The following is a 17,298-nucleotide window of genomic DNA, read 5'->3' as shown; positions in this document are numbered from 1 at the left end:
TTGAAGTTGCCCTTCTACCTTTTTGATTGTTAAAAAATTCTTTTAACAATGAATGAATGAATAAATAATGAATGAATAAACAATGAATAAAATGAATGAAACATTTTAACTAGAGATGGCAGGTTTTGTGTTTATTTTACATCCTTATTAAAAAAAAATGACAACTCCAAGTTGGTTCAACATCCACTTATTCCACTGTTTTAAGACACCCACATATCTAAGAAATACTGATATAGTCCATAGCTTACATTCTGTAGAAAAGGAAACCAAGAATGGTAGATATTAAGTGATTTATTCTTGCAAAGCCCCAGAGGTCAGTGGAAAAAAAGATCTGGAATTATCGGAGCCTTTGATCACCAGGAGCATGTGATTTAGTCTTTCAAAAAGTCTTTGATCTCCAGTAGTGGATGCTTTAATTCCTCTAAAATTTTGTCTACTACAAAGGAAGTTAACAAATGTATAAGAAACCTGTTTTAGTTTTAGTCTTTTCAAATTATTGATTTCAAGAAAATAGTTGACAGGGATGCCACCTAGGAGCTCAAAACATTTACAGAACTGAAATTAAAGAATATTTAGTATATATTTATACACACACCTTCCTGATTCAATAACTTTTACTTTGCACATATTTTTATAATTTTTTAAAAAGTTTATTGATTTATTTTGAGAGAGAGAGAGAGGGCAGGGGTGGGGCAAAGAGAGAGGGAGAGAGAAAGAATCCCAAGCAGGTTCTGCGCTGTCAGCACAGAGCCTGACGTGGGGCTTGAACCCACGAGCAGTGAGATCATGACCTGAGCCGAAACCAAGAATCAGGCATTTGACCAACTGAGCTACCCTGGTGCCCCTGAACACATTTTTAAATTCATCTTGACTGCTGACTATAATGAGACTATATTTGAAGTACTATATCCAGAGGAGAGACAGAAACTTACTGTTGTTTTCATTAGATGTGTTGAAATTGTGTGCAAGCTCATAGAACTAAGGAGAGAGATATTGTGAAAATATGGACACAAGGAAACTACATTAAAGGCCTGTGTAAAGATCTGAAAGAGAACTATGAGATGTGTGGATTTACTCTTTTTGTATGCAAACAGTCGGAAGCAGGAGAGAAAGAAAAGGGTGGATGCTGCATGGTGGCCAGCATTCTTGGGCACAATAATCTCTTAAATATATATTTTAAATGAGAACAGTCTTTTATATTTACCTACAAGTTAATGATTTCCAGTTCTCTTCACTTCTTTGTGCAGAAGTACACAAGTCCCTTAGCCTGAACACCTTTAACATTTGTCGTGAAGGTCTGCTGAAAACGAATTTTCTCAGCTCTTGATATTCTGAAAATGTCTCTTAAATTTTTTTTTCCTTCTCAGTTTGAGGGATATTTTCACAAGATAGAATCTAGGTTGACAGTTGTTTTCTCTTCCTTCAGCAACTTTAAAGATGTTGTATTTTTGTTTTCTGGCCTCCATTATTCCTGTTAAGAAGTCACTGCTAATTCGTTTAAGAGTTCTTACATCCTAATGTAAGACTGTGACCACTTTTCAGATTTCTTCTTTATCTCTGGTTTTTAAAGACTTGATTAAGATATGAAAGGTGTTCATTTTACTTGGGATTCGTTGAGCCTTTTGGATTTGTGGGTTTATAATTTTTGTCAAAATTGGAAACTTTTAGGTACTAGCTCTCCATTTTTTGTTTCCCTTTCTCACAACTTCAGAGACTCAAATTACAGGTATGTCTGACCTCTTGATATTGTCCCATTAGTCACTTAGGAAATATTCAGTTTTTTGCCTCTTTTCTCTCTGTTTCACAGATATTTTTCATCGCTATGTCTTCACAACAATTTTCGCCGATCTTTTTTGCCACAATGCCTTATTTGTTGTTAAGCTTATCCAATAATGTTAATTCAGCTCCAGAGATTTGATTTTTTATAATTTGAATATTTTACCTTCATTATGTTTTTTAATGTTCTTGAACATATTTTAAATACCTATATTGAAGTTTATTTCTGAAAATTCATCTCTGTGATCTGGGTCTGCTTTTATATTTGTTTTCTCCCTGATGACAGCACAGTTTCTCAACCCATCAGATGTCCAATAATTATTTATTGGATGCTGGGTATTTGAATTTTATGATGTTAAATATCAGAATTTTGTTGGTCTTCATTAATGATGATGAGTTAACATTGATCAGCAGTTATTTAAGTATCAGCTTTGTCTTTAAAGACTTTTATTTAAAAGCTTGATATTATGGGTGCATATTAGCCTTAATTACTGAGGTATGATGACACCTAAATTTATAATGAATTCCCAGGGTGTTCATTAAAGCGTTCCTATTTTGGATGTTAAGAAATTGAATGTCCCTCAGCTCTGCATGAGCTCTGAAAATTATTAACTTATATCTTATGGTAAGTATTCTTTGCCAATACTCATGGAGTTTTATCCTGCATGTGAGCTGCTTGGTAATAAGCCAGACTCAAAGGTAACCTTGCACAAATTTCTTATACTCTTTCTAATACTTTGTCTTGCAAATTTCTGCCCCCCTTACTCTTGCTATTTCCTCAACTTAAAATCGTATTCTTTTTTTCTGTTTAAGGAATACCCCTGTAAACTTCTCAGTTTCTAAATGAGACTGATATTTCTTCCCCACACTACAGTCTTTTAAGAAAGTGATTGATGTTGTATGGTTCATTTCATTGTCTCTCATATGTTAAGGATCTCAGATTCCTCAGTGTCTAGAAACAGTTATATTACATTTATTTTTTCAGTTTTGTAGTTTTTTTGGCAAAAGGTAATGTGTTTATTAATTAATCATGGCCATGGCCATTATGATCATGGCCAATTAGTCACGATCCTGGCCATCTTTTACCTGACAGATATATGTCCAATTACCTTACTGAATTCTATTATTGCTCATAGAATTAACTCATAGATTTTTTTCCAATTAGTTTTCTTAAATTTATCAATAAATAGATTCTGTATAAATATCAGTACTTTCAACAAACCCTTGTAAAATTGCTATACTCTAATTTATTTTCCAGTCTAATATGATTGGTTTATAACTTCAGTGTAGTAAGTTGATAGTTGGAATCCTCACCTTCTTTTCCATTGCATTAGGAAAAGTTAAGGCCCATTAAAATTAGGCTGGGTTTCATACTTATCTTTTGTGAACTTACACAATTTATACAGTTATGTTCCTTATTCTCCTTATTATAACTTTGTATGGAATTTGAATTTGATATATTTCTGTTGTTTATTTTCTTTTGATACATTTTTGTTGTGAAATTAGTTTTCTTGTGCTTTTAGAAAGGACCAGGTTTCAAGGAAGCTTTTCTATTTTTATTAAATTTCAGTAATCAGAGTGGAGGTAGTATTTATATTATTCTGAGAATAATTTAAGAAATGAGTAATTAGTGGATGTTCTAATTTATCATTCCCTGTGCCAATGAGAAACTGAATTCTTAGGGTGAAATAAGGGACACATAGATGCAATAAGAAACAGTTTAATAAAATCTTCTTAGTCTTGAAATTTGATTGCAAGAATCAGTATCAACTTTGCAAGTTGATACTTGATTGGTCACAGTTTCTAGTCTTTTATATTGGACACAGGATATATATTTTTCCTACCTGTAAATATTTCCTACCTCTTTCCACTATAAAGACCTATATATAATTACTAATGCACTAGCATTAAGACCCAGATTGTGGTCTTGGAATATCACCCCTTATTAAAAGCAGCTTAGGTTTAGTGGAGATATTGCTGATGTCTGAGACAGGAAATGAACATGCTGAGCCGGTCAATCTTGTCATGTCAGTTAGCAAGTAACTATCAAAGACAAATAGAATAGATATAAAAGATATTCAAGGGCTGACACTGCAAGTCTTCCACTAAACAAAATGAAACCATTTGAATTTGAAGAATTTTAATAATTAGAATGGATTGAACACATCAAACTTATTTATATCTGTGGGGTACATAATATTATTTAAAAATAATTGTCTACCTTCAGAAGATTATAGAAATTAACTTATTATCATGAAAACTTGCTAATAAAAGGAATAATAAAGAATTAAGAAGTTTTCGTGCTCACTTTGGCAGCATATATACTAAAATTGGAACGATACAGGAAAGATTAGCATGGCCCCCGTGCGAGGATAACACACAAATTCGTGAAGTGTTCCAGATTTTTATGGAACAGAATAGAGAACCCAGAAATGGACACACAAATGTATGGCCAACCAATCTTTGACAAAGCCGGAAAGAATATCCAATGGAATAAAGACAGTCTCTTCAGAAAGTGGTGCTGGGAAACCTGGACAGCGACATGCAGAACAATGAACCTGGACCACTTTCTTACACCATACACAAAAATAAACTCAAAATGGATGAAAGACCTAAATGTAAGACAGGAAACCATCAAAATCCTTGAGGAGAAAACAAGCAAAAATCTCTTTGACTTTGGCCACAGCAACTTCTTACTCAACATGTCTCCAGAGGCAAGGGAAACAAAAACAAAAATGAACTATTGGGACCTCATCAAAATTAAAACCTTCTGCATGGTGAAGGAAACAATCAGAAAACTAAAAGGCAACTGATGGAATGGGAGAAGATATGTGCAAACGACATGTCAGTTAAAGGGTTAGTATCCAAGATCTATGAAGAACTTAGCAAACTCAACACCCAAAAAAACCAAATAATCCAGTGAAGAAATGGGCAAAAGACATGAATAGACACTTCTACAAAGAAGACATTCAGATGACCAACCCACACATGAAAAATGCTCAACATCATTCATCATCAGAGAAATACAAATCAAAACCACAATGAGATATCACCTCACACCTGTCAGAATGGCTAACATTAACAACTCAGGCAACAACAGATGCTGGCAAAGATGTGGAGAAAGATCTCTTTTGCACTGCTGGTGGGAATGCAAACTGGTGCAGCCACTCTGGAAAACAGTATGTAGGTTCTTCAAAGAATTAAAAATAGAACTACTCTATGACCCAGCAATTACACTACTAGGTATTTCTCTAAGGGACACGGGTATGCTGTTTTGAAGAGGCACATGCACCCCAATGTTTATAGCAGCACTATCAACAATAACCAAAGTATGGAAAGAGCCCAAATGTCCACCGATGGATAAATGGATAAAGAAGATGTGGTGTATAAATAAAATGGAGTATTACTCAGTGATCAAAAAGAATGAAATCTTGCCATTTGCAGCTATGTGGATGGAGCTAGAGGGTATTATGCTAAGTGAAATTAGTCAGTCAGAGAAAGACAAACATCATATGACTTCATTCATATGAGGACTTTAAGAGACAAAACAGATGAACATAAGGGAAGGGAAGCAAAAATAATATAAAAACAGGGAAGGGGACAAAAACATAAGAGACTTAAATATGGAGAACAAATTGAGGGTTACTGGAGGGGTTGTGGGAGGGGGCATGGGGTAAATGGGTAAGAGGCACTAAGGAATCTACTCCCGAAATCATTGTTGCACTATACGCTAACAAACTTGGATGTAAATTTAAAAAATAAATTAAATAAAAATTTTAAAATAAGAATTAAGCTGTTTTCCTGCCTTTCCTATTAATTCTGCGGTGAGTAATCAAACAGTAGATAAGAGGAAGTATTTCTTTTAAAATTATTCTAACCAACAAAGAAAAGTGAAATAATAGCATTAATTTGTTTTTAAACAAAAAAATAGCATTATTTGTTTTTAAACAAACAAATATTTAGATATAGGCATTAAGCGACAATGGTTGCTAAGGTCACAAAAGGAGACAAACATTATAGGTTTCCTATAGCCTTGCCATATCCCGCTTACAGTTTTCCAAAGAGATCAGATCAGAGTTTGATCCACTCTCTGGACCCAGTTGCTAGTTAGCAGGAATGAGAGAAGACAGAGGAACATGTTGAACCACACCATGAATGTGCAATCAGTGAGATCCAGACTGGGGGAAACTATATAGTTCACTTCTTCAAGGAAAAGGTGATTGAAATAAGAGGGAATTAGAATTTTATCTGTGGACCGACTGAAAAATATTAATCTATAAACCAAATATGTATTTTCAAATAAAGAACTAATTGCTTCATTAGTTCGACCTGAAAGTCTATTTGATTTTTATCTAGAAAACACCCATGTTCTACTACTAATCACGTGGTCAAAATTGACATATGATTTTACTAGCCATTTTAAGAGTAACTACATAAACACCTGGGGTAAGGAAATTCTATAAGAACTTACATATCAGAAAATAAATCAAGTCTCCCTTTCCATAATTACCCCCAACTACTCTCAATCATAGTAATTTGGTAATTTTTCAAGACAGCAGCTCAGGGTGAATACTGGAACACACTAGTTCTTCCAATACTCTACAGGATTATACTAATTCAAAAATCACGATATTTCTACTACCAGCAATAGCAATAAAAAAACCAAACAGAAAACAAATTCATTGACTACCTCTAATGCAAAGGGGGAAAAAGTTCCTACATCCTCAGTGCAAATGTTATATATTATGTTTTACCGAGGAAGCTCACAGGCAGAGAAACAGCAAAGCGTAAAAGATCTCCCACACCTGCACTGCTTCACCTAAAAGTATGTCTGACATGGGCATAGCTGCACTTGACAACTTCATAGAAGAGCTTCAAGGCAGAGACTTTACCTCAATCATCAAAATACTTTTTTTTTTAATTTTTTCAACGTTTTTATTTATTTTTGGGACAGAGAGAGACAGAGCATGAACGGGGGAGGGGCAGAGAGAGAGGGAGACACAGAATCGGAAACAGGCTCCAGGCTCCGAGCCATCAGCCCAGAGCCTGACGCGGGGCTCGAACCCACGGACCGCGAGATCGTGACCTGGCTGAAGTCGGACGCTCAACCGACTGCGCCACCCAGGCGCCCCAATCATCAAAATATTTATAAGGAAAGGAGGACAGATAGCAGCTGTGTATCAATGGGAGTGCACTGGTTGAGGAAATGCCCTTATTTGAAAGAAAGAACCTCCAGAGTCTACCACACTCTTCTACTGAGCCAACTCACAACTGCTATGCTAAATTATTCCTATCCTACAGAAAAAAAGAAGAGGAGAGGACAAGCAGGGCCATCCAGAGTTGTCTCTACCTCTTCCCCAGTGCCAAACAAAATAAAAGGCATCACTCAGCTTCATGATATGGGCCCTGCCCGTCTTTCCAGCCTCGTTTCTCACCCCATCCATTCTGTCCTTTTAACCCCAGCTATATAAAATCATTGCCATTCTTACAATGGATGGTGCTGTTTTGCAATACTTAGTATTTATAATGTCAGGAATAATAGTAAAAGACTTTAAAATAGGGAAAAGATTACTGAGTGTCCTGCCCAGTTCACCCTTCAGAGTTATCTTCCCTTTTCATTGTCTTTGAAGCATATTACAGTTCTATAAATTATGAACACGGATAGTAATGCCTGTGATTCTTGTTCACAGATATGCAGATTAGCCCTAAGGAGATGCATTTGACTATTGCCCTATGGATGTTGATAATTTTGCATCTATTTGTAAATTCATTTTAGTATTCTTGATGACCAGTATATGTGCGAATGTTTTCAATTCTCTTTTGACCCCCCTATATGATGTCTTACTGATTCCCTCATTAACTAGTGAGTTAAATAAAACCTTAGACGTATGTTTATTTTACATTTGGAAAAAAATCATAATTTTACCTTTTTGAACATTTTATCACACATTGTAATACACACAAAAAGTGCTGAAAACCACACAAAACAAATGCATGCCATAAAAATTATTTAAATGTTAACACCCTTTGTAATCATTATTCAGGTAAAAAAAAAAACAGTACTTTGCCAGCCACACAGAAGCCCCATCCATGTGCCACACCACAATTACCAGCCCTCCATCTTCTCATGGGTAACTATTATTCTGAATTTCAAAAAGATCATTGATTTTTAATTTTGTAACCCAGATATGTATCCTTTGATATTATATTTATCCTCTCCCTTTTTTCAACTTACTATGACTTTTAAGTCTCTTTTAATAGGTCCCTCATCAATCCCCTTCTTTTCCTTAAAATTTATCTGTTGAAAAACTGAGCTATAATTTTCCCCACTATCTGAATCTTGCTGATTGCACATTCATGGTGCAGTTCAACATATTCTTCTGATTATGAATGATATTTTCAGGTATTATTATAGCAAGCACGATGAATACTTCAGGAATTAAAGGCATGACTATGGTCAAACCTGCCTACGCTGTAATCGTATGATAAATTACCTTGGACCATGTCCAAGGACTTGCCAAAATGAAAATTTAAACCTTTATATATTGACCAAAACTTTTTTCCTTTTTATATTGCAACCTATTTTAATTTTTATGTCATTGTCAAATATACAACTTCATTTAACATTTCCAAAAGGATTAAAAAACTTGTCTTTGTAAATTCATAGAATCAAAACTATGGATGGATTTCAACCCATAGATGAGAGAACCAAGATGAGAAAAATTTAATGACTTGCTCACTGTCAGCATATTACTGGCAGAGTTGAAAATGGAATAAGATTTTTATAACTCCTGGGCCTTCCCTCAGCTCATCTGAAAGTGACTAAAAGCTTTTGGCTTGGAAAATGCTCTACTCATGTCCCATGTCTAAGCACTCTGGTTTGCTTGTGACTTTACTAGCCTCCTACAAGATTCCTTTTTTTTCTTCCACTGGGGCTTTAACCTGCAACTGGATTTAAAAAAAAAAAAAAAGCTAGATTAAAAAAAGAGCTACCAGGGTGCCTGGGTGGCTCAGTCAGTTAAGTGTCTGACTTCAGCTAAGGTCATCATCTCGCTGTTCATGAGTTCGAGTCCTGCTTTGGGCTCTGTGCTGGTGGTATGGAGCCTGCTTGGGATTCTCTCTCTCTCCCTCTCTCTCTGCCCCTCCCCTACTTGTGTGTTCTCTCTCTCTCTCTCTCTCTCTCTTTCAAAATAAATAAAGAAACATTAAAAGAAAGAGCTACCATTATTCTGCCTCTCTTCTAGCCTCTAGTCTTCTGACAGTTCTCCCCCTTTTTTTGCTCTGCTATTACATCATAGTTTGATGGTGGTCTTCCCCACCTGCAGACCTGTAACAGGCTTGTTTTCTGATCCTTTATTGCTGATTATACTAGGACTCAATATATTTTAAGTTTTTAAATTTGATTAGAAATTTTAATTTTTAATAAACATTTTATTTTGGAAGAATCAGATTTATAGAAATATTGCAAAGATAGTATAGGAGTTCCCCACATATTCTTTCCTCAGTTTCCACCATTGTTAATGTCTTACATTACCATAGTGTATTTGTGAAAACAAGGAAATCACTATTGGTGCCTAGATGATGAACTAAACTGGGTTTGATTTGGATTTCACTTTTTTCCACTACTGCCATTTTTCTGTTCCAAGTTCTAATCAAGAATTCCCCATTGCACTTATTTTATTTTTTCTACATTGTATTTACTAGTCATGCCTGATTAGTTACCTCTATCCATGACAGTGTCTCAGTCTTTCCTTGTTTTTTACCACTTTGGCAGTTTTGAGGAATACTGGTGAGGTATTTTGTAAAGTATCTCTTACTTTGGGTTTGTCTGATGTTTTTACCATGACTAGACTGGATGAGTTTAGGAAAAAAATACCAAAGAAGTGGAATGCCTTTTTATCACAACCTATCAGTGGGTATATACTATCAACATGACTTGCATTGGTGATGATGTTTTTACCATGACTAGACTGAGTTTAGGAAAAAAATACCAAAGAAGTGGAATGCCTTTTTATCACAACCTATCAGTGGGTATATACTATCAACATGACTTGCATTGGTGATGCTAACCTTGATCATTTGGCTTAGGTAGAATTTGCCAGGATTTTCCACTGAAAGTTTTTTTCCCAAACTTTTTATGCTCTATTCTTAGGAAGCAAGTCACTAAGTTCAGCCTGCCTTCAAGTGGGAGGGGGGCAGAATTAAGTTCTACCTCCTGGAAGAGGAAGTATCCACACAAATTATTTCTAATTCTTTTGTAAGGAAGATTTATCTCTTCTCTTACATTTATTTATTCAATAATTTATTCCATCAATACAGACTCATGTGTATTTACATTTTCAGTTACAATCTAGTAACTGCAGTATTTATTTTGATATCCAATAGTTCCAGCTTTTGTCATTGGTAACTCAAATTAGTTCCTTGTTGCAGGATTTTTAAGTAATTAAATACACTTCATTTCTTAACTGTTATTATGGGAAGCAAAATTTTTTTTGATATCAATAAATCTTGAAATAACTTTTTAAGTTAATGTGATGGATTTTGCTGACAAAAAAATCTTTGAAAAAAACACACAATGTTTGCTATAGTTTGGAATTAGAATATCATAATTCCCCATACACTTTAATGCTCAGTTTTAAAACTAGCAATGTGTTGCCACACTTTATTTATCCTTTATGTCCTTATTTTTCTTTCTTTCTTTCTTTCTTTCTTTCTTTCTTTCTTTCTTTCTTTCTTTCTTTCTTTCTTATTGTAGAGAGAGCATAAGCTGGGGAGTGGGGAAGAGGGAGAGAGAGAATCTATGTAGATTCTATGTTAAGCATAGAGCCTGATGTGGGGCTTGATCCTATGACCCTGGGATCATGAACTGAGCTGAAATCAAGAGCTGGATGCACAACTGACTGAGTCACCCAGGCACCCTGTCCTTATTTTTTAAATAATTCAATTCCATTTTTAGGTATAGTATTTATATATGCATTACCATTGTGATAAAATTTCTAAAATTCCCACCTACTGATGATTTTCAAGAAAAACATTTTATATTCTTTTTGTTCCCTTTTGAAATATAACATAAAATAATAATAAAAATATGTAAAATATATCTGGGGAAAAACATTAAAACACTCCTGAAATACAAATAAAGACTTTACTTTTAATTAAAAAAAATGGACACGATGTTAATAAAATCTCAGTTATATCCAAACAGTGCCCCTGCCTCCCAACCCAGTGCTATTTAAACAATGACACAGAAAAAAAAGAATACATATTAATGGTCAAGAAAGTCATATAACAAAGAGAAGAAGCCTATACTTCACAAATCATAAAGTTTCCACAGTTTAAAAAAATGTGTTGTAATTTTTGATAGACCGATAGAAAAAAAATCTGAAGTTTAGAGGTAGACTTAAATATTAGAGAAAATCAATATTTAATAGTAGTACCTTTTACATCAGTGGGAAAAGATTGGCGTTTTAAAAACAATTATGGTGAGACAAATGTATAACCATTATAAAAAGATAAATGTAGATCCTTACCTTGTTATTTATAAGATGATAAAATCCAAATGCCCCAAGGACTTAAATATTAAAAATGAAACTATACAACCCTTTACAAGTTAAAAGAAGACATGGGTAGATTTCATTAAAATCTGGGAGAGGATAGAATTCTTCCTAAAAATAACTCAAAATCGAAAGTGTTTTAGTTTTTAAAATGTTTACTAAATTTGAGTATATTAAAATAAAAACAGAATTTTATTCAAACATAAACTGAATAACCATAAACAAAAGCCAAAAAACAAACTGTGGGACAAATAAAATATAGAACACATAGAAAGGGTTAATATCCCTAATATTTAAAGAGCTACTGGGGCGCCTGGGTGGCGCAGTCGGTTAAGCGTCCGACTTCAGCCAGGTCACGATCTCGCGGTCCGTGAGTTCGAGCCCCGCGTCGGGCTCTGGGCTGATGGCTCAGAGCCTGGAGCCTGTTTCGGATTCTGTGTCTCCCTCTCTCTCTGCCCCTCCCCCGTTCATGCTCTGTCTCTCTCTGTCCCAAAAATAAAAACGTTGAAAAAAAAATAAAGAGCTACTAAAAATAAAAAAAGATTAAACTCAATGGAAAAATGGAAAAGATTATAAAAAGAGTTCACTGAAAAATAAATGTAAGTGGGATTTAAATATATGAAACTATGCTCAGTCTTAGTCATTGGACAAGGGAAAATTAAGCAAGCATTTAGGGGTATTTAGGGAATTATTGGGGAAATATAGTGAAGTCAATAATTTAGTTAATTATATTGTACCTCCCAAAGGTACACATTTTCAGTTATACAAGATGAATGAGTTCTGGAGATCTAAGGAACCGCATAGTGATGATAGTTAATTATACTGCATTGTCTGCTTTACATATGTTAAGAGGATAGATCTTAAATCTTATGGACACAAACACACACACAATGGTAACTATATGGAGGGATGGATAAGTGTTTTAGCTTGATTGTGGTGATTTTTTCACATTTAGTATAAATGAGTGTCTCAGTCAGAGGAGGCCAGTAATGACTAAGTATATATTGTAGTTGTAGGCATCTCTGTTGGAAATTTACACATAATTCTGTTATTTTTAATTTCATGAACATTTCACACAGAGTCCTGGAGTGTTTTTATAATGAAATTCCTTCCCAGCTCCACATGCACATATTTACTCACACCACTCTTTTAAGGGTAAAAATGGCCACCGTTTGGGTGATGTTTCTACATTTCCTTTGTGGTCTTGATTGGACGTGCTGACATTTATCACTGATTACCTATGATTCTAAGTTTCCTTCTGTGATCAGTATGTTGTCATTCTTAGGAAGTGTGTGAAAGAAATGACCTCTGAGAAACAGTTTTAATGAAAACTTTCTTTGGTCTTAGTTTTACTCTGCTTTTGGAACCTGGTAACTTTCATATGCATATTCCCTAAGCATTAGTCAAAAAAGTTTTGCTGTTTGTTTGCTTTACTTTTTCATATTAGAATATAGATGGCCAAAATAAAATATCTAGGATATGGAGCTGATGTCAAAATTGAGAAGGATACCGATAATAATCAAAGTACCTATGTATCCAGGGAGAAAGAATGAGAAAGAGTTAAAAAAGAGAGAGACAGACAATCTTTAGAAATCCAACTTAAAATATTGCTTATATAATTGAATTCCTAATGAAGACAGGAGACTCTCAAATTCCAGCTGACCAGGTTTTACCCTTAGGACAAAAATAAAACTAAATATAAAATATAACAAATTATATTTTTGTTTTAAGCCATTTTTCATAACTTTGTGTTTAAATATGGCTCATATAAGTTCATAAAGGTGATTCTGTTGCTAGGTGGACTTGGGAGACCTAGACCCTGAGGCCTCAACCCAGCCCATCCAAAAGATTTGCCAAAATGTCTTGGTTTTGTCACAAGAAAGAATTAAAAGGACAGACAACACAGTGGATAAGCAGTACAAGCAGGAAAACTTATTAAAGTGAAAGCATAGAGCAGACAAGCTCAAGGGAGAGCTGGGTTTAGGTTTCTGGGTTTAGGTTTCTATTTTTATAGACAGTTGTTAACAGATGGGTGGAATATTCATTACTTCAGGTGGGGATTTCTTTGAAGCAGGGTGGTCTCTTCCAAGAATGTGGGTTATGTGCCTTTTCTTCCTTGTTTATTCAGGGGATTCCAGCCTACTTTGCCAGCTACTTTGGGCCTGTCTGGTTTGATCTGGTTTCTTGCGGCTTTCTTTTGGAATGCTACCAGGACGGTCCTCTAACTTTCTCATAAGTAGCATGACTTCCTCCTTGCTGGCCTCCAGGCATCTTGTTAGACCTAACTAACTGCTTATTCTAACAATTTAAATACTAAAATTTGACATTTTCTTCCCAGGTTAGTCTAAGTCCAAGACACTGAGAGAAATATTGTAGTATTTCAAGTGACATTAGTGTTTGACTCACTGGAAAGTTTTTGAGCAAGGTTTTTGAGCAAGGATAGTTCATTGTGTTTTTTCATGACCAGATAAAATATTCTTTCAGGACATCTATTTCTTTTGCTCTTATTCTCTGTCCATGAAGCAAACACGAGCTTTCAAGTACCTGGTTGCCTTGGCACTGTAAAGGAAGTGCTCTTGACAGAAGACCCAGGGAAGAAGTGCTCTGGTTTTGAACACATAAATTACATTCCTCGTTTATTATTTGCATTTTTTTCCTCTTTAATTAATCCATTGAGACACGTTCAAATGTAAATCAAATGCCTAGCCCTTCCTACCCTTGAGTATGTAAGTCTTTTCAATAATAAAATTATACTTAGAGCTGCTTCTGCCTTTTCCAGAATAACTTCATAATTTCCTTTCTAACTTTACCTCCCCCTACCCAGGGATTTCTTCTCCCACAGAAAGTCCCATCATCTCCTGTGGAGTATTCACACTTGCCTATGAATCATGTAGTTTCATTAAGTTGTTCTGCCTGTCTCTGTGCAGAATCAGTGCTGTGATGATCAAGTCAAAGACCAAGTTGTCCTGGAATGGCCCTGATTGAACAGTTTTGGTCCAGTGCTTTGTTCACCCCCATAAACTTGATACACCTATCCAGATTTCTGCCTCATCCTACTTGCTCAAATGTTCTTTTCTAAGGACAAGCAGGGCATCTTTTCTCATTATATCAAAAATGTCATTATGTCAAATGTCATGAAAATTTATACATTTATCAAATGCATAGACCTTAGCATACTCTATCAGTTTCCTATTGCTGCTGTATGAAATTACTACAAACCAGGTGGCTTAAAACAACACACATTTTTTTCTCTTACAGTTTTGGAGGTTGAAAGTCCAAAATGTGTCTGACTGGGTTAAAATCAAAGTGTCGGCAGGGCTGTATTCCTTTCTGGAGGCTCTGGAGTAAATCCATCTTCTTGCCTTTTCCAGCTTCTAGAGGTGCTCATGGTCCTGCTCCAAAAACTGCAATGTCCAGTTGACGCTTTTTTTTTTTTAATGTTTATTTATTTTGAGAGAGAGAGGAACAGAGACAGGGAGAAAGAGAATCCCAAGCAGGCCCCACACTGTCAACACAGAGCCTGACACGGGGCTCCATTTCACGAATGGTGAGATCATGACCTGAGCTGAAAGCAGGAGTCAGATGCTTAACTGACTAAGCCACCCAGGAGCCCCACGTCTTTTTTTTTTTCCCTTGGCATCACTTTAACACTGACTTTTCTGCCTCCCTCTTCCGCATTTAAGTACCCTTGTGATTACACTGGTACCATTAGGATAATGCATGCTAATCTCTTTATTTTTAGATCAACTGACTAGCAATCTTAATTCTGTCTATTATTTTAATTCCCCTTGGCCATGAAACATATCAAAAAGCTCTAGGGAATAGGGCCCGGACATTTTTGGAAGACCATTAGTCTCTCTACCACATACATTCATAACAAGAAAAGCCCATAAAACAGGATTAGGGTAAATTTCAATTATCCTCATAGTTGAGAGTTTGGTTTAATGACAGTGTATACTTTTGAAAGTAAGAATGATTTTGAGTCTGCATACATTTCATTGTTTAAATTGTTTTTTCTTCTATGGTCTCTTTGACTGATGCCTAAATATTACAGTTCAGATCTCTAGTAAAAATGTAAATGTGGAATGAAGAGGAATTTTTTTTCTCTACAATCCATTCATGTCCTTGACCTCCTCACTCCTAGTAGAAAGTGGTTCTTTTACTACAATGACATACTGAAGTTATTCTCTACATCAGTCAATATGAACAGTAAATACTCTGAAATTGAACATATAAATAATTTTCTCCTTGGTGGCAAGTCTTCCCCTTGGTGGAAAGTTTCTGAAGTGTTTTGAATATGAAGATTTTTTTATAATGCCAATGCAATTTTATACCAAGTTAGTTGTGATACTTACAGCATATGTTGATCGAGAAATATATCATAACAAAAAATACTGTGATTTAATTAATGGCTTTAAGTAAGTATCTACATTCCTTACCATGCATATGTTTTAGGCAATGGAACAAGAAGTGTGTGATGTTATCTACGTATTCATTTTATGCAGTTTTGTACACATAGATATTCAAGTTCACAGGTCCTTTGTAGTTAACCCTGAACTCCAGAAATGCATGGTAAATGCAAATTGCAAACCACTTCCTACAAGTCAAAAGCCTTTCAAGTCTATCTTCCTAATCTCCATCAACAACACAATTTTTGTTCACAGCATTGCAAAATACTATTGCCTCATTTTTGACACTTCAAAATAAGCAAGAATCTGGAAATTTACGAGGAAAATGTGTTGATAATTCTGAAACATAAATATGCAAATAAATTGATTTTTTATTCCCATCTAGTAATTGTCTAGTATAACATTAAAGAAATAATTTAAAATTCATTTATTTTACAGAATTAAGATATACTCATTAATGCTACTTGATAATTACCTCATAACTTCTCAGATCAAATTTTTAAAATTGTTAAGCCAAATCTGTCTTCAAATTTCATCCCTGATTTAAGCCTTCAAGAAATAGTACGTCCACTTTTGATAAACCCCAATTCCATACAAATGAAGAAAGGCATTCATAACAATTCTAAAATTTCTACCTAAAACCTAAAGTACATTGTTTCACTGAGTAGTTCTCTATGCTGGAGAGATTACCATGCTTTATGACAAACATAATTGGAAAATAACTCTTAGAAAAAATAAAAATAATGTATTTGGTGAGATATATAAACTCAGCTGTCAATAAGTCAATATCCTACTCTACATATGGTCATAGCCTTTCATTTAATTTTCCTTTTTATTCTGCTCTGTAGTTTCTGGTAAATTATTACTAGAATGTTTATTAGAAAAAACAAAAGAGTTTGAAATTTTAAATACTCATCACATTTAAAAAATCTTGTTTGCTTATTAAGATTTACTTAGAAAGGAAGAATGTGGTGAATAAATCATATACCTAAAATAATGGCTTAAATGAGATTATAGAAAATTTAGGAAAGGAAAAAAGTAAAGGTCAATGTTAAATTATATGATTTGGCTAACAAAATAAATCTCTTCACTTTGCCCTACTCATTTAGATAATGCTTTTAGAAGTTTCATCTCTCAGTGGAGATTTGGCCAAGGACTCCTAAATTTGTAAATAATTTCTCAAGTTTATGTAGGTTATGCATTTAAAGTTGTTTTTAATGCAATATATTTTAGATATGTACTGTAGGCTTTTCTGATCAGATAACTGTGGTATAATTTAAGTTTAACTCTTTATCTGGATTTAAGTTTATTAGGAGCCTCCTAATGTACAAATGACATTAACAGTTTATAATTCCATGATAGATAAAATTGCCTCAAATCTGATAAAGATAGGGTATTATGTAAGAAAAAGATACTGGCATATTTCCATTGCTAAAGGCTAAGGACACAGAACATTTGCAGACTAAATAGTGTGTAAATTTTAGTTTATGTGCCCATTACAGCCATTGTCGACAGGAAACAGGATGCACACAGTGTGAAACAGGACTTGCAGTATCACT

At 34.6% G+C, this 17,298-nt stretch overlaps 1 non-coding gene across 1 annotated transcript; it reads left to right on the top strand.

Moving 5' to 3' along the window:
• Positions 1-4,076: 4,076 nt before the first annotated feature.
• LOC113604008 (U6 spliceosomal RNA) lies at positions 4,077-4,183 on the top strand. Its single transcript, XR_003425824.1, has one exon. It is a non-coding gene; the product is annotated as a U6 spliceosomal RNA (small nuclear RNA).
• The last annotated feature ends 13,115 nt before the right edge of the window (positions 4,184-17,298 follow it).

Source organism: Acinonyx jubatus, chromosome E4, assembly GCF_027475565.1.
Source record: "Acinonyx jubatus isolate Ajub_Pintada_27869175 chromosome E4, VMU_Ajub_asm_v1.0, whole genome shotgun sequence".
NCBI lineage: Eukaryota > Metazoa > Chordata > Mammalia > Carnivora > Felidae > Acinonyx > Acinonyx jubatus.
This window is presented reverse-complemented; position numbering and strand designations above follow the sequence as displayed.